This window comes from Eulemur rufifrons, chromosome 28 (assembly GCF_041146395.1).
Source record: "Eulemur rufifrons isolate Redbay chromosome 28, OSU_ERuf_1, whole genome shotgun sequence".
Lineage (NCBI taxonomy): Eukaryota > Metazoa > Chordata > Mammalia > Primates > Lemuridae > Eulemur > Eulemur rufifrons.
In genome coordinates this window covers 34735217-34759999 of record NC_091010.1, presented here as the reverse complement: position 1 = coordinate 34759999, position 24783 = coordinate 34735217, and positions in this window count along the sequence as shown.

The following is a 24783-nucleotide window of genomic DNA, read 5'->3' as shown; positions in this document are numbered from 1 at the left end:
AATTTAAATGTTTAATGTTGGACAATATTTTTCTACTATAGATAATACAAAATACTGATCTGAAAGGCAGAAATCAATAATACAATATCCTAATTCATTTTGTCTTAACTTTATTAGAGTTTTAAAAATTGACTGACAAAAATTGATTGGCAAAATTGATTTAATTTTTGTTGATTTTTTAAAATTTAAATTTAAATTTTCCATTTTTATCACCCTATATCTTTTTTACATACTTTATACATGACATAAATGATTCTTATTCTTACGAAATAATAACCTCTGAACACTAATTTAAATATGTTTTCTTTAGAAAAACAAAATTACACATATGTTATATAGGTCTTATTCATCAACAAATATTTATTTTAAGCCTTCATAACAATTCTTATATTTATCACATGAGGGCTTTTTGTGAAATGCGTTATTTAATTAGGTGGTCTGTTTTCTTCATATTTGTAAGTATCTTATAATTAACATTCAAGTGTAGTTAGACAGTGACCATCAAATTTAACACGAAGTCCTTCAGGACAAAGTAATACGATAAATCTCGATTTCAAGTACCTGTGAATATCTTTTGCCCCATGAAATGATCATCTGAAGTTTCAAGAAGTCCAGTACTTGAGGCACAAATGTAGGTTACCAGGAAGGGAGCCAGAAGATCTTTAGTCATGGGTTGCAGAACATCAAACTTGAAATAAAAAAACAAAAGAGAAAAAAAAAAGCTCAACTATTTTCTGCATTAAAAAGTACAAGCACATTTTTACCTCAAGAGGATCACTTAAAACAAACTTTTAGTTCCAATAGTGATTAAACAGAAAATATTTATTTTTATAGGAGAAAACATATTTTATGGCAAATTCTAATCAGAATGATAGAAATTCTCTAGTTTATGATTGTTTAATTTTCAATCTTGCAGAGCTGTCAGCAAAAATACATGTCTCTTTTACTTTTACATGTCTCTAAAAAGGTGCTTTGAACAACTCTTCTTAGTTATTACTTTTTTGCCCCCAAATTTCTTTTCTAAATAATCAATTTCTAAGTATGCCTCTTTTTACTGACATATAATAAAGGATACTTCTTTCAACAAAATTCATTGAGTTTGTATAATGTTATAGCTATAACTTCATTCACTACAAACTTGCTATATATAAAGTAAACCAATGCCATTTTTCTTCTTTTGTGCTTTCTTTTCTTAAAATACAAATCACTTGTTAAATAAATTTACAAAGTGCAAGTTTGTAAAAAGTGAAAAATCATTATTTAAGAATAAATATCTATTTTAAGTTTTGAGATTTTTACATTTTAAAGATGTTTTCTTAAAGTGGGATTTCCTAAGTATCAAAAAATATCTATTATAAAGTTGTTACTGTCCTACAAGTGGAGGTTTTTTCCAAGTTCTTGGTGTTTGTTGGGAAAAGAATTTCAGCCAAGCAAGCAACAGCTTTTGTTGGAAGTGAAAGTATGCTCTCAGAGTTACAGGCTCAAAAGAGAGCAGCTACACTGAGAGGAAGTGGTTTTAGAGCTTTTGTAGTCTTATTAATTGAGGGGAGGAATATTTAAGGCCAAAAGGTTGGCTTTTACTAAGAATTTGGAATCATAATTCCTAGAATTGTGTTCCCTCCCATTTCATACTGTATATGGGTTGTCTTGGAACTGTCATGGTGATTTGAAGGGTGGAGAGATTTTAAAACTACAATGTAAATGATATTGTAATTAGCCAAAGTTCATGTAAGGTGGTAAAGTTGGCTGACAAGCTGGTCAAAGTCAATTCTCACCTGCAATTATCAGCCCTTCTAGTTAACTTTTGATTAAGAGTTTTGTTTTATTTAACACCTATACCCAATCTTCAAGCCCTGTATCTGGTTTAGCCTTGTCTTTTAGTCTCTTACTCTTAATATAAGGGCTTCTATTATTTTTAATGTGTTCTCTACTGGCAGCCTCAGTCAGAAGAATGACAAAGAGATTACGTTGTAACTGAGTAATTTGAAGTACTTTTACTTTCTTGATTTTTTTTTTTCATCAGTCTATCAGCAATGTGAATGCCAGTCAATTGGTTTTTGAAGCCATATGGTAAAATGGAGTATCTGCTTTGTAGCCAGAACCAAGCTGGTTACAGTGGAAAGTTTAAAATCCATCTATGACTAATAAAGTTTCTGAAGCTTACCAGATACAGCTGTTTGTACCTTTTGTGAAGATAGTTTGCTTTAGCAATAATTCATAATAAAATTAACTTTTATTGGGTACTTACAATGGGTCAAGTATTTATAAGAAATCATATATAATTTTATATACCTCTTACCACAACCCACAAAGTAGGTCTTACCTATGACATTTAACAGATTAAAAAACAAAAACTCTAAGCTCTGAAAGTTCCTATGTGTCTTGCAAATAATTACATAGACAAAATGGCTGATTAAGAACCAGAGGCAGGATTTGAATTCCACAGCCAGATCTCAAGGATATGCTCAAGTAGATAAATGTTTCTATTAGGATATATTATTCTTTAAATGAATAATATCATATGGTCTAACATACATGATCTTGGTGTCCCAGAGATGAAGAGAGAAAAAAATGAGTCAAAATAATTTGAAGAAACAACTGTCATAAATTTTCCAAATTTGATTAAAAACAACCTACAAATTTGAGTACCACAGAAAAACTCAGCTGGAACAATTTTAAAAAGAAACCACATGTAGCTATTTTAAGGACAAATTGCTGAAAACCAAAGATAAAGACAATAGAGTACAGAGACAAAGATAGAGACAAAAGAGTGATACCTGACTTTCATCAGAAACAACAGAGGCCTGTTACTGAATATCTTTTCTCACATTCCTGTCATCTTCATTCATTAGGATAAATTACTCATGCAATTGTTGGTATTATTTTTTTAATTTAATAGTATGGGAGCAGGAAACTAGATCTCATTTAATGTTGGGGTTTATGAAACAACAGTAATCTAGGATGTCATAATCGACTTACCTAAACCTAAAGCCTTCTAGTCTTAGCATCATTTTCTCCTTTTCACTGCTCTGAATAGTTTATCATATAATTATAAGTGACATTGAACCTAAACACTGGGACTATCATCTAAAATTGCAAATATGAAAATGCCTACATTATCTGGAAGGACACATGTCTGTTATGGTAATGTAGATATTTTTCCAGGAATGCATTATGACCATTTATAAAATTAGCTAATTATTGACAGGAAAGTCACAGAGCACATGGCTATGTTTGGATGACATTCACAAAAGGACACACTCAGTAGATGAGGTTTATATTGTTCTCAAAAGCCTTAGGGAGGCAGCCTGGTGCACTGATAGAGATGGGCTGGACGTCAAGGTACCTGAGGGAATCACAGGGATCGTGGTGAAAGAACAAGCCAAGGACCTTTGTTGTCTATCCTAAAATGTCACTTGATGGCTGCCAGAACTATCCCTTAGACATCACAATTCATCCTGCCAACAGTAATTGTAAAAATAAAACAAAACAAAATATGTATCCCCTCATAGATCTAGCAACATTTTTAGAGAAGGAGGCTGAGAAATAAATTAAAGGGTTTCAAAAACAACAACAAAACATTCACAAGGACCCAAGTATTTCCTTTATTAAATCAATTTTCTTGTTGCTTTGCCATTCCCATTTCCTCTCCTGCTATCCAAACCACCTCAGTGCAGGAAATAAAGGCTGATGTAGAGGGGAGCTGGAAAGAGTAGAGAAAAGATAGGGTAGCTAATGAGACAGAGGGTTTTTAAATAATACTCTTGAAGCATTTGTCCGTTGCAACAATTCTCTAAATCAGTTTCTGGTCACTCATAACAGTCCACTAAGCTGTCTGTCTGCTTCTTATTTAATTCATGAAAAATACAAAATATTTTCAGAAAACAGAGGTCCACAGAGTGCTGACACATAGTCACATTATCACTGCAAAACTTAAGCTGTCTCCTAGACAGCCAGAGATCATAAAGAGAGTCCCACTTGTGCTGCTGTCACTGTCACAGCAGGGGACCTCTTTCCAGCTGCAGAAATAGCTCTTGCTTCCTAACTGTCTTTCTTGTTCAAAGCTTGTATTATCTTTTAGAAAGATCTTACACAAACAATAATGCTCTGTCATTCAATGGGATTATTTACACACAACAGGATCTCCTAGTTTATGAACAGCATGTTCAATATTAGCAAGGGCAAAGTCTTATCTAAGGGAAAGAAAAGAGAGTCTGTTCTATGGTGAAATTAAACAATATTTTTGCCTCGAGCTTTGTAGTCAGTGACTCTGCAGTCCACCCCTCAGCTTTGAATACTCTGTTAACTGGGTAGTCCCGACTCTGACTTGGTGTCCAGTGCTATGAACACGGATCCATTTCCTCTACAGGTGCTTTTTATAGAGCTTAAAATCATCTGGAGACTAAATACTCAAATTTGTAACAGTCTGATCCTCGTAACTCTCCTGGGCAGCACATATTATGGTCTTTCTCAGCGGCACATTTTTATTGTTTTTACTGTAGTAAAGTCTTTGGTTGCAATAATATAAATATACTCAAATTATGTAGAGAATATGTTTGTTTGGAAATGGATGACAAGGATAGACAATATGCATACCGTGGCGTTTACTCAACCACAAAAAACAATGGTGATCTAGCACCTCTTGTATTATTCTGGATGGAGCTGGAGCCCATTCTACTAAGTGAAGTATCACAAGAATGGAAAAACAAGCACCACATGTACTCACCATCAAACTGGTACTAACTGATCAACACTCGTGTGCACATATGGTAGTAACATTTCATCAGGTATTAGGCAGGTGGGAGGGGGTAGGAGGGGATGGGTATGTTCACACCTAATCGGTGCAGTGCACACTGTCTGGGGGAATGGACATGCTTGTAGTTCTGACTTGGGAAGGGCAAAGGCAATATATGCAACCTAAACATTTGTGCCACTGTAATATCCTAAAAACTGGGAAGCTATTGTGATCCAAAGCAGATGTGAGTTTGCGTAGGCTTAGATAATTAAAAGGATTCCAAGACTTTCAGAACATATTCCTGTAAGACTTTAACAAAAGATATGTTTAAATGAGGCAAAGAAAGGACAGGTGCTATGCTTGATAGTGCACCCTCCAAAAGTTATGTTGAAACTTAATCCCCAATGCAACAGTAGTAAGAAGTATAGCCTTTGAGGGCTGATTAAGTCATCTCCCAAAGTCATGGAATTCGCACTCTTACAAAGGGGCTCAAGGTTGAAGGGAGCACTCTCTTGCCATTCCATCTTCCACCACGTGAGGGCACAGCATTCCCCCGCTCCAGAGCGTGCAGCGACAAGGTGCTGCCTTGGAAGCTGGGAGCAGCCCTTACCGGATGGCTGGACGCCAATCCTGCTGACACTTTGACCCGGGACTTCGCCAGCCTTCACAACTGTGACAAGTAAATTTTTGTTCTTCGTAAATTACTCAGTCTCAGGTATTTCGTTATAGCAGCACAAATGGGCTAAGACAGTAGGCAGCCATCAGAGGGCTGAGAGCCTTCTAGGAGAGGCTCCCTAGGATCTTATTCACATGAGACACACTTTGCATTTGGTGTGTGAAGCAGCAACTTACGTGCAGGGTATTTTGGTTTCAGGGGAGGTCAGGCAAAAGCTTTCCAGCAGGATCCTCTGTACCCTGCTGGTCACGTATCTAAATCAGGTTATGTAACTAGTTAAATGAGATGTAAGCCATCAATCTATACATCACTAAACAATATAGATAACTAGTTCTGAGTATCTCTAGAAGATACTTGAATTTTTTTTTTCTTTCTTTTCTTTTTTTTTTTTTTTTTCTTTGAGACAGAGTCTCACTCTGTTGCCTGGGCTAAAGTGTGTGCCGTGGCATCAGCCTAGCTCACAGCAACCTCAAACTCCTGGGTTTAAGCAATCCTTCTGCCTCAGCCTCCTGAGTAGCTGGGACTACAGGCATGCGCCACCATGCCCGGCTAATTTTTTCTATATATATTTTTAGTTGGCCAGATAATTTCTTTCTATTTTTAGTAGAGGCGGGGTCTTGCTCTTGCTCAGGCTGGTCTGGAACTCCTGACCTCGAGCAATCCACCCGTCTTGGCCTCCCAGAGTGCTAGGATTACAGGCGTGAGCCACCGCACCCGGCCAATATTTGAATTTTAAATACTACAATAAAAACCATTAGCTTAGTCCTTCTTGCCCTTATTGTGGAATAGGGTGAGTGCCAGTCTTTGGGACATACCCACAGACAAATATAGAGCTACCCAGGTGCACCTGAAAAATAACATTATCTTACACACAACTTCTTTTTCTGTTTGTCTCACTCTAGAGAAGTAGTGTTCATTTCATCACTGTAAATATTCCTTTTCTTAGCACTCCCTGCTTGGACATGGCCCAATAATGTCACCAGCCCTAACTAAATGACTTTTCTGCTGTAGTGGCCATTGTCAAGATAAGGCTTCCGCTGAGAATTGCCATGTGAGGGAAGTTTATTGTTTGTTGACCAGTAACTTGATTGTTTCCAGTTGAGTTAGGGATCCATGGACAGTCCATTCAGCTGTCAGTGAATGGATCTGGATCCCATAGCATAAACATAGTTCAGAGAAAATTTTTTAAATGTGCAGACTCCGTTTCCAATTGCCACCGCCATCTTAGTAGTCCAAAATAGTTGTTTATAAACTGCCTTGTGGGTGCCACAAGTGTAACTCAGTGGTCAGGATGAAATGGCAAGTCTTGCAATCCAGCTGACCTCTGGGATACTGAACTCCCAACTTCAGTCAGAGAACTCCTCCACTTTTACCTATTTTAAATTAAAAAAAAAAAAAAAGACTTTTAAAAAAGTTTAAATTTCATTGCTTAAAATTTAAATGTAACTTCAGTCATTTCTCAGTAATATATACATCCTTTTGATAGATTAAAGCAAATTTGAAAAAAAATTATATTAATTAGAAATCTCTTACTTCAGGGTTATAAATCAAATAATTATTAAAAAATACTGAAGTCAATATGCTTGCCTCTGCAATTTTTCCAGATAAATATATTACCTATTATACATTGTCAATAAATTATATCTGCATTTCTTTATTATTAAAATACACATATTTAAGTTTATCTAAATGAAATAAACATAAGAAAAATATGAGAAAATGTTCATTTCTTGAGACCAACTCTGTCCCATAAAGAAGGAGTGTGGCAATGCTATTCTTGAACCCATTCTCAATTCTTTCATATTAGAAAACGAAGAAAAATTATTTCACGACCCCCAAGGTTTTATTTCTCTTTTACATAAAAATAAGAAAACATTGTATACAAGAGGTCAAATAAAATTAAAAGAATAAGTTCTCATGGAATTCCAATAAAAGATAATTTTATTATCTTATATAGCCAACTCAGGGGGGAGGATGTTAAGATGAGATGGCAGAGACAAATAAGTGAAAATAGCATCTCAGATAACTGAGAAAACATTTACACTACTCTTATTTCTCCTTTGCCTGGGGTTACAATAGATTAGATACTCCATGGTACCATTGATTTAAATTTAAAAACAGACAAATTAATCCCAAGTGTTAGAAGTCATGATAATGATTAGCTTTGGGGGAATTATGGTAGTAATAGGGGTTGAATAAGGATGCAATCTGAAATAATTGTAATAATCTATTTTTTGTGTGTTGTGGCTACTTTAGTGTGTTCACTTTCGAACTTCATCTAGCTATATGCTAATGGTCTTTCCACTTCTTTGTGTATATTTTATTTTTCCCAAAAAATGAAAGTTGAATCCAGAAGAAGTAGAAGTTTTATGAGGTCCAAAAAAAAAAAAAAAAAGAACTCTAGGAAGCAGGGAATGATCAGTAGCTCCAGACTCCGAAATCCGTGAATACCCGCACAGCACCCAAAGTATGCATCACTGTATTCCCAGGATTTGATTTAGTGATGGCATCAAGTACACACTGGATGAAGGTATGCTTAAGGACTGAGTCAATGGATATATGTCAAATGCCACAGAGAAGAATTAGGACTAGGAAGCAATAGCCAGAATTTACAAACAGGATATCATAACAAAAAATAGAAAAATTTTAGTGCAGTGATAGTTTGCTGTTTAAGTAATGAATACCAAGTGAAGAATTAGTCACTGAGAGCCAAAGCTACTTTCAAGAAGCAGCATATGAAGAGAGGAGATGACATAATGAAGTTGCTAGAAGCAAGCACTGGGAGAGAAATACAATTCAATGCCTTCAAGTTAAAATTATTAAGGTAAAAGAGTAATGGCTAGTGATTCATTTAGTGCTACATGTTATGTCTACTTCACACCTATCTTCTCACTTAGTCTTTGCAAAATTTCCTGATGCTGATGATATTATTTCAACTCTTCAAAAAGGAAGAGACTGAGGCTTGGGGAAGTTATGTAACTGTTCACAAATGCTCAGCTACTGCATAGAAGGGTTAAGTGCCTCACATAGAACTTAGCACCCGGGGCATGCCTCAAAAATATTTGTTAAATTATAGGTAAAAAGAATGAATACAAAAGACAGAGAGAAGCAAAAAAAAAAAAAAAAAAGGGAAACCAAGTCTCTTTATTTTATTTATTTATTTATTTTGTATGCCCTTCCAGTGAACAAATGAAGTCTCATTGAATATAAAATTTATACTGTTTTTCCTGTGCCACGTTTATAGGATACTTAGATTTTCTTTGTAAGGAAAAAGAAAACCTTGAACCTTTAATTACTTATATTAAAGCAAATTTTAAAAAAATTCTAAAATATCTTTGCCTCCCAAATCATATTAGCATCCAAAAATGTGCTAATGTATAGTAATGACATGAAAAGTACCTTTTCTTTGTATACAGTTTTCCTTGTAACATCACTTGATCTATATATTAAAGCTCGCACTGTAAACTTCAATTAATACACATGAGACTGATTTCCTCACCCTGAATCCCACAGTAGAACAACTGGAGTTTAGATTTGTAGTGAGATAAGAAGCTTCATGAAAAGATAGAAGCTGGGATTATAACAGCTCAGCTTTACTCATTAAATATTATAAGCAGCATGTGCTGCCTATGTCTAACAAAGAGAGGAAGATAAGAAATAATCAGTTTCAGTGCCTATATATTATTTCATCCTCTTTCATCTTTTATAATTCCTAAAGCTACTTGATAGCATTTTGGAGCTTATAGTCTTAAAATTGTAACTATTGTATAATTTAATTTCAAATAACTGGGCCATCTCATTTAAATTCTCATTACTTTGACATATTTCTAAAGTCATGGAGTCCTTTGAGATTATCTTAGTTTGCCAGAAAATTATCAGATGTAGTTTGGATGCATTATAAAAATTTGAAAATCATTACCTTTGAGATTCTCTTTTTTTTCAATAAAATCATTGATGCTGAAAACCTCAGCTGTCCATTTTGTGTATGTTTCTTTAACGTTTTCTAACATAGGTCTTAATACTCTAACCTAAATACACAGAAGTCTCTGATCCTTACATTGAGTATTTCTCTGATTTAAAAAAGAAACCACATTGAAGTCAAATAGCACATAATGATTAAAAACCTTAGTTTAAACTGAGGTTTGTTGTTTGATAATTTTTTCCTGTCTAGGCCTTAGCAGAACTCATGTATGCTCTCATGAATTATATTAATCCTCCTTGGATATTAGTGGAGAAAATAGAACAAAATGGCTCCAAGATATCAATATGGAAGAGAAGGAAGGAGAGTTGCTATAATTAGAAGCAAGGACATTCTATTTTCAGCTTTTTTTCCTTGATGTGCAGCTCCAAACGCTTCTTTTCAGTGACCCAATTATTTTGATATCAGTAGATAAGCAACCTAGTCCTCTTACCTGAAGCACAGTGACTAATTTACAGATTCACTTCCTTCACTTAAATCTTCATGTCATTGCAACTGGCTACTTTCTAAACATAAATAATACATATAAATACTTGTTTTATAATTGGAAAAAAAAGAAGATTCTATATATTGCAGAATCCCATGTTGATAATTACATTTGGCAACATCTGACACTGAAATGGATAAAATTTTTTTAGACCGTGATGAAGTCAAACTTTTGCCTAGCATGGAACAGACACTGCTAAATGCCATGAAGTACCTTATGAGGCTTCTTGTATAGTGAAATGAATGAATTTGTTTGTCTGGTTTGTAAATTTCAAATATACAACATTGGGGTAAGCAGCCTATAATTTCTACCATGTTTTGGAGCACAGACATGTCTCCCTGTCACAATACCTGTCACATTTATTGAAGGGATCCTCATTTCTGTCATAGGTTAAGATTACAGTAGTCCCTGCTTATGCTCAATTTTGCTTTCTGCAGTTTTAGTTACTCATAGTAAAGCACAGTCTGATATATTAAATGGAAAATACCGTAAATAAATAATTCATAAATTTTAAATTGCACCATTCTGAGTAATATGATGAAACCTCTTGCTGTCCCTGTACATCCCGCCCTGTCTTACTGGACATGAATAATCCCTTTGCCCAGCATGTCCAGGCTGTATATGCCACCTGCCATTATTCACTTTGTAGCTGTATAGGTTGTCAGATCAACTATCATGGTATCGCAGTACTTGTGTTTAAGTAACACCTATTTTACTTAATAATGACACCAATGTGCAGGAGTAGCGATTTCAATTTGGATAGTCCAAGGAGAAATCATAAAGTACTTCTTTAAATTAAAAGGTAAAAGTTCTCAACTGAATAAAGAAAGGAAGAAATTATAAGCTAAGTTTGCTAAGATGTACAGTAAGAATAGATCTCCTATTCACAGAATTATAAAGAAGGAAAAAAATTGTGCTCATTAAAATGTCCATATTACTCAAAGGGAACTATAAATTCAATGAAATCCCTGTCAAAATTGCCATGGTATTTTATAACAGAGATAGAAAAAAAAATCCTAAAATACATATGGAACCATAAGAGATTCCCAATGGCCAAAGCAATTTTGAGCAAGAACAAACTTGGAGGTATCATACTTCCTGACATTACAAAGCTATGTTAATCAAAACACTGTGATACTGACATTTACACAGACATATGGAACAGAATAAAGAGCCCAAATATAAACCCATGCCTATATGGTCAACTGATCTACCACAAGGGTGCCAAGAATACACAATGGAGAAAATATAGTCTTTTCAGTAAATGGTGTTGGGAAAACTAAATATACACACGCAAAAAAAATATTGAACCATTCTCTGACACAATACATAAAAATCAACTGAAAATGGCATGAAGACTTAAATAACTTGAAACCATAAAACTAAAAGAGGAAAATATTGAGATTTTTTTTTTGATATTGCCATAATAATTATTTCTTGGATATGGCACAAAAATTACAGGGAACAAAAGCAAAATAGACAACTGAGATTACATCAAAATTGAAAATCTTCTGCACAGCAAAGGAAACAATAAAAAAAATGAACAGGTAACTTACAGAATGGGAGAAAATATTTGCAAACCATATATCTGATAAAGGGTCAATATCTAAAATACATAAAGCTCCTACAGCTCAATACAAAAAAGAAAAAATGAAAAAAGTTAAGCAAAAACAAACGAACAACAACAAAAAAACATCCTGAATAGACATTTATCCAAGGAAGACATATAAATGGCAAACAAGTATAGGAAAAGCTGCTCAACATCACTAATGATGAGAGAAATGCAAATAAAAAACATAATGAGATACTACCTCACACCTGTTAGGATAGCTATTACCAAAACAACAAAAGATAACAAATGTTGATGTAGTGAAAAGGGAACTTTGCACACTAGTGAGAATGTAGATTGATGCAGCCACTATGGAAAACAGTATAAAAGTTTCTCGAAAAATTAAAAATAGATCTGCCATTTGATCTAGCAATTTCACTTCTGGGTATATTTCCAAAAGAATTAAAATCAAGATTTTGAAGAAATATATGTTCTCTCATGTTATGGAAACGTTATTCCCAATAGGCAAGGATGAAAGCAGCCAGATGCTTATTCATGGATGAATAGATTTTTAAAAATGTGATATGTATACTGTCAAACTAAATAAAAAGAAAGCCATTAGCCTAAGGCTCTCTCCTTATTTTGGGTTCCTACATAGTGAACCAAAACCTAACTTAGAATTGTAAACAATCCAAAACCTTGCTTAGGGGTATAGCCCACCCTTAAGTTTCAGCCAATCACAAATACCCAAGTTTCAGCCATTTACAGGCAGCCAACTGATCAGACCATGCCCAAATAATGCAAATGCCTAAATGTACCCAAACAGGTGATTTCTCTTCTTTTCTTCTATGTTGGGCCTATAAAAGCTCATTGCTCGTGTTGTTGAGTGGAGCTCTCTGAAACTTCTGGTTCTGAGTGCTGCATGATTCATGAATCATTCTTTGCTCCAATAAACTCTGTTAAATCGAATTTGTTTAAAGTTTTTGTTTTAACAGTACATACAATGGAATATTACTCAGCCCTAAAAATAGAAATCCTACCATTTGTGACAAAATGGTAGAACTCAGAGGAAATAATGCTAAGTAATGTAAGCCAGACACTGAAAGATAAATACCACATAATATCATTTATCTGAGGAATCTAAAATAGTCAAACTCATAAAAGCAGAGAGTAGAATGGTATTTGCCATGTGCTGGAAGAAGGGCGATATGTGGAGGTATTTGATAAAGGGCATAATGTTTAGATAATGTTATAGCCTAAGATGCGAGAAATGACCACTTAAACACCGAATTGAGCCAAATTAGGAGTCTTTATTAGCTGGCCACTGACCACCCCTGTTCTGGGAAAGTCCAGAGACAGAGAATGGCCCCGATCTTAAAGTGGGCAGGTGTTATATACCTTCATCACTAATAATATTAACAATACACATATAGCTCAGAACATGTGGATTACAATAATTCATAAGCAAGTGACCTTACAGAAGCAAATAGCAACAGTTAAATCAAGGAACATTTCTTTGAAGAACATCCAAGGAACATTTTTCCAAGGAACCACCAAGCATAGTACAATGTAACTATGGACACCTAATGATTTTAAGCAATCACTTACAAGTTAATCACTGTATAAATTTTTTTTCTGTTATTCATGTATTCTTTTTTTTAACTTCACACAACAGAGAGTCCATACACAAGATGGCTGCACTAGCCTGCATACAAGATGGCTTCACTGTGGCTCACAGAGCTATAGTGATTACTGTGCCTCATCACATTCCCCACTGGTTTTCACGTGAAATCAAATCTTTGATTTATTTCCACACATATGGTGATAATGGGTGTGCAATACCATGAGCTTAACATTTTGTATTTTTCTTTTTTTTGATATGTACACCAACAGGAAATTTAGAACACACAGAACCACTAACAGGGTTAGGGGAAACAAAACTAAAGGTCCTGCTAAGGACAATAAGAGAGTTACAAATATGTTGACAGTGAGTTTGGAGGATCATAAGTTTGACAGCTCCAACTCTTTGTATAGTAAAACAGACTCCTGGGTCCCGATAGCCCCCTGTTGTGGAATACAGCCAGAAGACCCAAGTTTTTCCTGAGGCCCAATCCTGAGTTTGCCAATGGGAGGTTGTGATAGACACGAGATTACATGAATTTAAAGTGTCACATCCGGGTTGCTTATGCACTAGTTGGATGTCTGGATCTTTATTTTTCCAAGAGCCCAGTGTCTCACAACCCCACTTGGCACAATAGTAATGGCCTTCTACTTGGCAATGTGGGAGCCCAGTGGAGGGGCAAGCATAATATTGGAGGCTTCGGATTCTCTGCCCCATCTGTAAAGAGTTACACTCAAACAGCTGACAAAGGCCAAAATGAAGAACTGGCTGTGATATGGTAGAATTGTGAGTCACCATAATTCCATCAACCATTCGGGCGAGCACCCAGGTATAGTTTAGAGGTTGATGTGGTGATCCCACAGTCCCATGAATTACAAGGAACCAATAGATGTAGGAGACAGTCTTATCTTTAGAGAATCTCCGGATGGCTGGATGCTCCATGTCTCAGACTGCTGCTCTGGTGAGGCCTTCTTGACTTGGGAATGATGAATCCAATGACGCTTGCTGGCGACTTTAATGGCTGTGGGTGTAGAAAGGATTATTGGCAGTGATCCGATCTACCTTGCTTCCAAGGTCGCTGGTTGCAATTTCTTGTTCCACACAAGGTCCCCAGGCTGCACCTGGAATACAGTTTGCTTAGGAGGAAGTTTAGAAGCCCCGGGGTAGGCTGCCTTTACTATTTTGTGGTTGTGTTTCATGCTCGACTGGAGAGCCTGTAGGGATTTGAGAAGTAGTAGGGCAAAAGGAAGGAGGCTCACTCAGTTTTCGCCAGTCTCTAACTTTAGTTTACTTAGTGTTTCTTTAAAGTCCTATTCATTCTTTCCACCTGCCCTGAACTCTGAGGCCTATAGACACAATGTAATTTTTAATCAATTTTTAGCATCTGGGCCAACAATTGAGTTGTTCTGGTGATAAACACTGGGCCATTGTCGGACCCCAATGCTAATGGGAGGCCAAATCTGGGGACAATTTCAGTCACTAACTTTTTCACAATTATTTGTGCTGTCTCTGACTTGGTAGGAAAAGCTTCTGCCCATCCAGAAAAAGTGTCGACAAACACAAGCAAATACCGGTATCCATAGTTACCTGGTTTCACTTCAGTGAAGTCCAGTTTTTATTGTTCTCCTGGGGCTTGGCCCCATAACCTAGTTCCTTGGGGAAGATTAATGCCGTTACCTGGATTTCCTGCGCACAGGTGGGGCATCTTGCCGTTACTTGCCGAACCATCCGATGAAGCTGGGGGATATAGTAGTCCTTCTGAAGAAGCTCAGTCAGTTTCGTGCATCCAAGGTGAGTGCTTTGATGAATCTGTTTAATTAAGTTTCACCCCAGGCTCTCAGGGACCAACACCCTGTTATCTGGGAGAATTTCCCAGCCTGTTGCATCAGTTTTAGTCTTTAGAGCTTTTCCAATTTTAACTTCTTCTTCCGTGTAGCTTGGAGAACATGGTAAGAGCCGTTCTGGCAAGACAGGGAGAATGTGGAGGGGCCCCATTGGTTTTTTGCAACCTTTGGCTATTGTGTCAGCAAACGCATTTCCCCATGCCACTGGGGAATCAGTGGTTTGATGCCCCTTACAGTGAATAATAGCTACCTTTTTTGGTAACCGGATTGCTTCTAATAGGGCCAATATTTTAAATTGATTTTTTATCTCCTTGCCTTCTGAGGTTAAGAGGCCCCATTCTCGATAGAGTGCTCCATGCACGTGAGCTGTAGCAAAGGCGTATCTACTATCGGTGTAGATATTAACAGTCTTCTCCTTTCCCCACCTCAGGGCTTGGGTCAAAGCTATAAGTTCTGCTCTCTGGGCTGAAGTCCCATGTCCCAAAGCTTGTGCCCAGATAACCCGGTCAGCAGTGACCACAGCTGCCCCTGCATACCTGACTCCTTCAGACACGTAGCTGCTTCCATCCGTGTATAATTCTTCATCAGGGTCTGGCCATGGCTGATCAGTGAGATCTGCTCTCAGATTGGCCAGTGACTCTAATATCTCATGGCAGTTATGCAGTGGCTCTGCCAGTTCATCGTCCAGCAGTAGATTTTAGACCGGTTGTCTTCAGGAAGCAAATCCTGGGGGGAATCTAGCAACAGCACTTGGTTATACATGAGTTGGAAAGCCATTATTCTTCAGGTGGGCTTTTTAGAGCCTCTACTGAGTGAGGGGTTATGATACACAAGTCCTGCCCCAAAGTGAACTTAGAGGCTTCTTTTGCCAGGACAGGTGTTGCAGCAATGGCCCACAAGCAGTCTGGCCAGTCAGATACTACAGGTCCAAACTGTTAGACAAGTATGCAACCGGTCTATTTTCTTCTGGGCAATTTTATTAACTCAGACAGTACTTTTTAATCTCTCAATTTTCTGTAGCTTTCTCTAATATCAGGGGCGGACGAAGTGGGAAAAGGCATATTAATGGCGCGTCTGTTTTCTGGTGCCTCCGGGTCTATGGGAGTATACAGGCAGTAAGCTTTAAAAAGGCATTCTAGGAACACCACCGGAGACTCCTTAGGTCTCTGTATGGTTTTGTTTACCATAGACAAATTAGTTGGCCTGTTAGCTGCGGCCTGTATGCCCCCGAGCAGAGTCTGGCGATACCGATCGAGAGCCCCCTTACCTTGCTCCTCATTGGGTCCCACTTTGGGCGCGTGGAGGGGAAGACATGTTGTATTTAACCAGGATCCGTGGAGTTGCCCATCAGGGCCAGGGTCTGTCTTAACAGCTTTTCTGTGTATATGTTTTTTATATATCATCTTTTTTGTCTATCCCTGTTTTATGCCTGTCTAAACATTTACTCTATTTTAAGGGCCGTACCTAGCCCCACCTGGCCCTGGAACTGTTTTACTTGTTAGTGAAGAAGGCCCCTATAGCTAACAGGGTCCCCAGTGCTATGGCCCCCATCAGCATTGTTTTTATTGATGATGCTGTGCCTCCTCCAGGGCCATGTCCCCATGGAGAGCTGTGAACTCTGCCCAGCACCCACTGCTGTGGATCCAGTTGGCCAGCCGTGTCTCTAGGCAGGCCACCATCCACTCCTGCACTTGTCCCACTAGTGGCTCTATCTCCCTGTTGGCACTCTCAGCACATAGTGCAGCCACAAAGACGAAGAAGGCCACAAGGCGGCCCCAGTTGGACCCCCCTCGCCCACGAGAAAAGCTCATTGGGGACCTGGGTGAAGCACTGCTGGGCTGAGCTGGGGGTCACATGCAGCTGAGCCGCCAGACCAGAGAAGGTACGCTGGAAGCGGGTCTCGAACTCATCTCCAGCTGCCCGCATGGCTCGGTGCAGCGAATCAGCTGCTGGGCCTTTCTCTGGGCCAGTTTCACAGACATAGTCCTTCTGTCTCAGCTTATAGCCTATAAAATCTGCCACCAAAGCTTGTGTGTCTGGGGCTGAGGCTGGGGTCGTCATCTGTATAAATGAATGGATATAATTAAAAAGCATACAAATGATCACCCTGAAAGTTTCTGGAAGTTTTCCAAAAAACATTAAGTGGCGTGCAATTCTTATATGACCCTGATTGACCTGTTTTGAGGAAAAAAGGGAATAATCTTTAGATCTCAGGAATCTTTGGTCCCAGCCCGTTGCCTGGTGACTGCCTTACAGAGGCCAGGAACCTGATCCCGTGTTTCTGAAACACAAGGACTATCGAGGGCAAAAGTCTAAACAGGGTAACCGACAAAGAGTTTTAAAAAGGAGGACCAAGCCTATCATAGTCTAGTATAGCAGCATCAACAGAACCTGTTCCATTCTCTTAGGAGCTAGGCCATAAAGTCCTATACCAAACATCAGGGCCAAAAAGCCTGGTAGCAAGTAGACTAAACCTATCATGAAAAAAGTAAAATCAAGGAAAGGCTAAAGGAAGCCACAGAATTCACAGCGGTACCAGCGCAGGTGTCGGCAGCTTCCGGAGAGTCCTCAAGAACACTGGCCCGTACTTGGTGGTCGGTAGTTGCTGTCGAGAAACCAACAAAGGCACTCCTTGACCCTGTTCTGTGGTTAATAAATATAACTGCCAATCTGGGCAATAAGCTGGGCTAAAAGAATACCAGTGACTCAGCGCCGGAGCGGGAGGTGGTTCCCCCCTTGGATAGAGGGCAGTTTTTACAGTGAATTCTTTATAATCCATAGGTAACAGACTAGCATGGTGACAGAGAGAAGGAGAAATTAGTAGATTTACTGGCTAAGAGGAGAAGGAGACAAATGAGAGTTGTTGCTAGGTGAAACAGGCGCCGACGAGGTGGCAAAATTCTTTTGTTTTTCACAGTTACTTTTTGTAACAATAAGAGCAACACTTTATCAGATTTTAGTTTAAATTTATCTGGTACAGGGAATTTGTGCATGATTTGCTGTACACTCTTTCATGCTATAAAGTTTTTTCACAATGACAAGACACGGAGACACACAGACAGACTTTCACATAGGGTGGGGTGTACTTTCAGGTGTCAGCCTGGCTGCTCCCCTCGCGGAGATTTAGGCACATCTTGGCTGAAGGTGCTCCCGTATACAGCCCGGGCAGGTCACTGCACTTTCCAGAGGGTGAGTCACTGTTATGCTGTAGGACGTCGCCACAGAACCCCAGGTTGAGACCCTCTCAAACCCCGTAGCTAATCAGCCGTGGGGCTATAACACTCTCACATCTCTCATCCAGGTGACAGTCGGGAGGGGAGACAAGACAATAACACTATTTGTGGTTGCCTTGCTCAGACAGAGGCGGCACTCTAAAAGCAACATGTACTAGTATCGAGACAACAGTTAACATACAACAAATCAACCACTAGCATTCAAACCAACATGAAACAAAATCCTAAAGTTTTCAGAAAAAACAAGCTATCTGGCACGGTACCAAATAGTTGCTGATTCAGCCTTGTGGCCAAAACAGCGTTCTAAGTCCGAAAACAATGACCAAAACCCCGAGTGACATCTCACTCCTTGGGGCTTGTTCCTGGGATTTTAGCTGCATCCAGCCTTCCCAAAGAACACCAGAATGGGCCCACCAAAGACAGACAAACCAGACACTCACCGGTGTAAATCCAGAAGATTCGTCCAAGGGAATTGGTTAATTTGGGGGTGTCGGCGGCGGGAGCATGGTCTGGCTGTTGCCTGGGGCTGAGGAACGTCTCTCAGGAGCTCTCCCCTAGGCTAGGCACGCGACCCCACAGCAGGTCCCAGAAACCAGTGGTCACCAAGCGCCCTGTATAAGGGCGGATCCTGCTGGGGCCTCCAAATGTTATTGCCTAAGATGGGAGAAATGACCACCTAAAGACTGAATTGAGCCAAATTAGGAGTCTTTATTAGCTGGCCAGTGACCACCCCTGTTCTGGGAAAGTCCAGAGACAGAGCATGGCCCCGATCTTAAAGTGGGCAGGGGTTATATACCTTTACCACTAACAATATTAACTATACACATATAGCTCAGAACATGTTGATTACAATAATTCATAAGCAAGTGACCTTATAGAAGCAAATAGCAACCGTTAAATCAAGGAACATTTCTTTGAGGAACATCCAAGGAACATTTTTCCAAGGAACTGCCAAGCGTAGTACAATGTAACTATACACATCTAATGATTTTAAACAATCACTTACAAGTTAATCACTGTATAATTTTTTTTCTGTTATTCATGTATTCTTTTTTTAACTTCACACAACAATGAGTCCGTACACAAGATGGCTGCACTAGCCTGAATACAAGATGGCTTCACTGTGGCTCACAGAGCTATAGTGATTACTGTGCCTCATCACAGATAATACATATAAATATGTCTTAGAGATCTGCTGTACAGCATAGTACATATAATAAACAATACTGTAGTATGTACGTAAAAATGCTAAGAGGGTAGATATTATGTTAGGAGGTCTTAACACAAAGTAATAATAACAATTAATGAAGGGGACGGGAGGACAGGAGAGGGATACATAGATTTATGGCTTTGTGTTGTTTTCATACATGTATAAGTATCTCCAAATTCATCAAATTGTATACATTAAAAATATAGAGAATTTTTATAAGTAAATCATACTCATAAAGTGGTTTCTATAAAAAGAAAATCTATTACTGTAGATTTTAGATATTACTCTAGATAGATCCACTAAGTTCATTGACTAAAGAAATTAAACAATATAATAAGTTACATAAATTAAGAAAAGTACTGCCTAAACTTTCATACTTACATTCAAATTAGTATAGTAAATTAAGAAAGACACTGCTTAAGATTTCATATCTACTTTATAAAGCTTTTAGAAAATGAAGAATTTAAAAGAATTTCCATAAAACATAAATACCAGCTAATTAACAACAAAAAACCCTACAGTAAACATCATTTTCAATGGGAAAAATCTTTAGAAGTAGTTCCTTTAAGAGAAAGAAGAAGACAAGAACACCCATTATCTATGCTATCATTCAACATATTTCATAAAAATACAGTAAAAACAATAAGAAAAAAGAAAGAAAATAGGCTTACCATTTGGAAAGGAGGATATAGTGGTGTAGTTATTTCAAGATGATATAATAATCTATATAGAGTACCATAAAAGAAAAAAAAACCTTTTATAACTATTAGGAAATTTCAGCAACATGCAAAGTACAAAATCAATAAGTCAGGGACATTTCTCCACATCATCAAAAATCATTTATATAATTTAATGGGAAAGACTTACAATTCGCAACAGCAACAAAAACTAAAATACCCAGGAATCAGCTTAACCAAATATTTAAGTACATTTATGGAGGAAGTTTTTAAATGCAGTAAATATGTGAAAAATAATCTCAATAATTAGAGATAGAAGACAAATTAATAGAGTGGAAGTTTTGGGAATATAAAGATGATATTTCTCCTCAATGGAATTTTATTTATTAATTTTTTTTTTTTTTTAAACAGGGTCTCACTCTGCCACCTGGGCTAGAGTGCAGTGATGTCATCATAGCTCACTGCAACCTCAAACTCCTGGGCTCAGGCAATTCTCCTACCTCAGCCACCCAAGTAGTTTGAACTACTAGCTCATGCCACCATGCCTGGCTAATTTTTCCATTTTTTGTAGAGACAGGGTCTCACTCTTGCTCAGGCTGGTCTTGAACTCCTGGCATCAAGCAATCCTCCTGCCTCAGCCTCCCAAAGTGCTAGGATTACAGTGGTGAGCCACCATGCCCAACCCTCAATGAAATTTTAGTTAAATTTCAACAGAGGGTTTTTTTTGGGGGGAGGGAGGATTATGTCCAAAAATTTATAGAAAGAATTTTTTTTTATTTTTACAGAAAGCATGGATATTATCAGAAAGAAGAGCAAAATCTCATCCTTCCTAACAGTGAGTATTAGTAAGTCTCAATGTCTTAGTTTTCTGCTGGTACAACAGAATACCACAGACTGAGCAATTTATAAACTATGAAGTTCATTTGGCTCATGGTTCAGAAAGCTGGAAAGTCCAAGACTGAGGGGCAAAAGCTGGTGAAGACCTTCTTGCTTCCTTGTAACATGGCAGAAGGCATCATATGGAAAGAGAGAGTAAGGAAATCAAGCTGAACTCATCCCTTTTTTCAGGAAGCCACCCTCATTATAACTAACCCACTTTCTCAATAACATCATTAATCTATTCATGAGGGTAGAACCCTTATTACCTAATCATCTCTTAAATGTCCCACCTCTCAACACTGTTACAATAGCAATTAAATTTCAACGTATGTTTTGGAAGAAACATTCAAACCATAGCACTTAGTAATTAAAATTTGAGACCAACACTTAGAAATTAAACAAATCAGTTAATTCTCCTATTCTACTGGCAGCTACAGTTAATCTACATGTAACAGTTCTATACCATGATGGAGCAATATTTGTTTATCAAGTATGAATGTTCAGCTCTATCAATAATCCCGTACACTACCTAATGTTTTTAATAAATTCCTTTTCTGCTTTAATTCAGTCTGAGTCAGTTTTCACTCTCTTTATTAAACGTTATAAAAGTTATCATATTTCACATTTTCAATGGTTTCCATGCTATTAATAATTATTAAAAAAAGATTGATGCAGACTGTTTTCAGCATCATAGGCCTGTGCATTCAATGAGGTTTCAAGAATCTCCAGCTCTTCCTCATGATGCTCTCCCTCCAAAAGCTCTAATTATTGCTCGGAGTTCCCAAAGCACAGCTTGTAGAAGTTCAATTTTGCATTATCATACAGTGTCTTTCTTGTGTTTTGTTTTTCTTCCCCAGCTTTGCCTCCTTTTTGTAAAGTCCGTATAGGCAGCTCCACTTAAAAGAGGGTCAGTGTCACTGGTATCGCTGATGGTGTTCCGGGTTTGGACACCACTACTCTTGGTGTTGCCCTTTGTTACTACTGATGCCCTCAGTTGTCCATGAAGAGTCCAGAGCTGTGGTGGATGGTCCTGTCCCTAAGCCTGTGTCCTGCTTCGTCACTTGGTCACTGAATTAGTGTTGTTTGTAATCCTGATTCTGTCATAACAAGCTCCATCAGTTTTGCTCCTAACCTCTTTCTCTGTGTTCAATACCAATTCAAGGAGCCAAGTAAAGGGGATTGAGGCTGCCCCATAGCAATTTTCATTTTCAGGTATACGTGGAAACAATAACAACCTTCGCTACTTTTCAGCCCCTTAACCCCCTAAAAAAATCCCAACATTTTCTATTTATCACAAGTAAATTTAGATGTCTTAGTTTAGGCTTCCCCAGAATACTCTAATACACTAGATAAAGTTATTATTGGAATAATAATTTCATGTTTTGGTTAGTTGAGTGGATGGTTGTTTACTATATTCACGATATTTCCAAAAGACCTTTCCACTATGTGGCAGTGGAAATGTTCACAGCGAGGTATTGGTAATAGTAGTTGTCTACCTGCACACAACCACTTACTTTATAATAGCTGTACCATTAAATCAGGTGGGTATAAACATTTATTTAAGCTTTAGGAAACACTCTCAGGTTTATTTTCATATGAGATTATACATGAAAGTAATAAGTATTAATTAAAAAGAATCAAAGATACGATATGTTTAGTCATTAGCCAACTCAATTTTATAAACCATTTCATTCTGGGAACACAAATTCACTGGGTGAAAAATGGCAAATATAAAAAAAAAAAAGGAAAATTATTTTAATTGACAAATCAAACATAAATAATTTATCTGCCTATCTGACTTGTTTTTTTTTTCTTTTTTCTTGTTTTTTTGAGACAGAGTCTTACTCTGTTGCCTGGGCTAGAGTGCCGTGGTGTCAGCCTAGCTCACAGCAACCTCAAACTCCTGGGCTCAAGCGAACCTTCTGTCTCAGCCTCCTGAGTCGCTGGGACTACAGGCATGTGCCACCATGCCTGGCTAATTTTTCCTATTTTTAGTTGTTTGGCTAACTTCTTTCTATTTTTAGTAAAGATGGGGTCTTGCTCTTGCTCAGGCTGGTCTCGAACTCCTGAGCTCAAACGATCCGCCCGCCTCAACCTCCCAGAGTGCTAGGATTACAGGCGTGAGCCACCCGTGCCCGGCCTGACTTGAATAATCTTAAGAAAATATTCACACTAAACACAGAATTATCAACAAGTATCCTTTATAAAATTACCATTGGCAAATGAAAGACAGGAAGTAAAGTACAGAAGAAAAGAAGTCACAGGGAGGGAGCTGGCTCTAAGAAGAAAAAGAATAACTCTGATTGTATCAAGGATGCCCTCTGATTCTCTTTTTTCTTTGTACATCATTGCTGTGAAACTACCTTCCTGTTTTAACTTTGGTTCATTTTATCATTTCAATTTTGATATAATTTCTAATTTTCTACCTTCTCAACTATGTATCCTCATGTTTACATAAGCAAAATACATAAAAATTTGAATGTGAGTGTATTTGGAGATACAGCCTTTACAGAGGTAATTAAGTTAAAAAGAGGCCAGATGGGAAGGCCCTAATCCAATCTGACTGATGCTCTTATAAGAAGAAGAAATTTGTACATACAAAGAGATACCAGGTATACTTGTGTACAAAGGAAAGACCATGTGAGGACACAATGACAAGGCGGCTGCCCACAAGCCAAGGGGAGAGGCCTAAGGAAAGAACAGACTTGCTGACATTTTGATCTTGGACTTCTAGCCTCCAGAAGCATGAGAAAAAAATTCTGTTGTTTGAGACACTCAGTCTGTAGTATTTTTCATAGCAACCCTAGCAAATAAATATATGTGGGGGAAAAAAGTTGAAAAAAGAATGGCCTATGAGAGAAAAGTTTTATTTCTTAATGTTTTTAAAGAGTCAGCTATGTAGGACTATGTTCATAAACTAAAGATGGGCCATCAAAGTTTCCAGTGCTTATCAAGGTGGTGATTCATCATAGCTGCTGGCTCATTCCCTTGACATCAATCTCAGAGAAAATAGAGAGGGAAAAGACCAAGATGCAGGATGTGGAAGAAATTGTGCAACATCCCTGGGTTGATGACAAGTTGTTTCAAATGACTTTGTTTATATGATTATAGCTTTGGCCTAGAGCAGGAAGACATCCAGCATGTCTACAGGAGAATAAAATAGAAACAGTAAATTTGCAGATCTTCTTGTGCTCCTTTCTCTCCATTGATTTTCTAATCCTCAGCATCAAAGTTACAAGACATATAACTATTTCAAAATAAATACTTACATTCTGTAACATAGGTTGAAATATTAGAACAAACAAAACAAGGATTTAAAGTTAGTCTAATATGCTAAAAGAAATAAGATTATTAGTATAAAACAAGAATTTAAAAACCATGAAAAACAACCAAGCAGAAATAGTACATATAATAATTAGCTGATTTTAAAAACAGATGTGATAGTTGAGGAAACTAGAAGAATGGATATAGTCAATGAGAAGTGGTTTGGTAAATTAGAAGACTAGTTTAAGGACATTTCTTAGGTGGAAGCAAGAAAAAAGAAATAGGAAATATAAAAGAAAAATTAAAGAAAGTTAAAAGTAACAGTGCTGAAACCTAATATAATAGGATCTCAAAAAGACAGAGAAATAAACATAAATATGAAGAAATATGTACTGAAACAATAAAGAGAAAATTCCCTGAATTAAAAAAGATGAAAATCTCAGATTAAGAAAATGAGGATATTCTAAATATTTACAGAAAGAAAAAATAGATCATATACAAAGAAATAGGAATAATATTTTTCAATGGCAACAGTGGATGCAAATGATTATTGAATAAAATTTTATTTATATACACAGAGTATAGAAGTGGGACAGATCCAGAGGGTGGTTCCTTCAGTGTCAGATTAA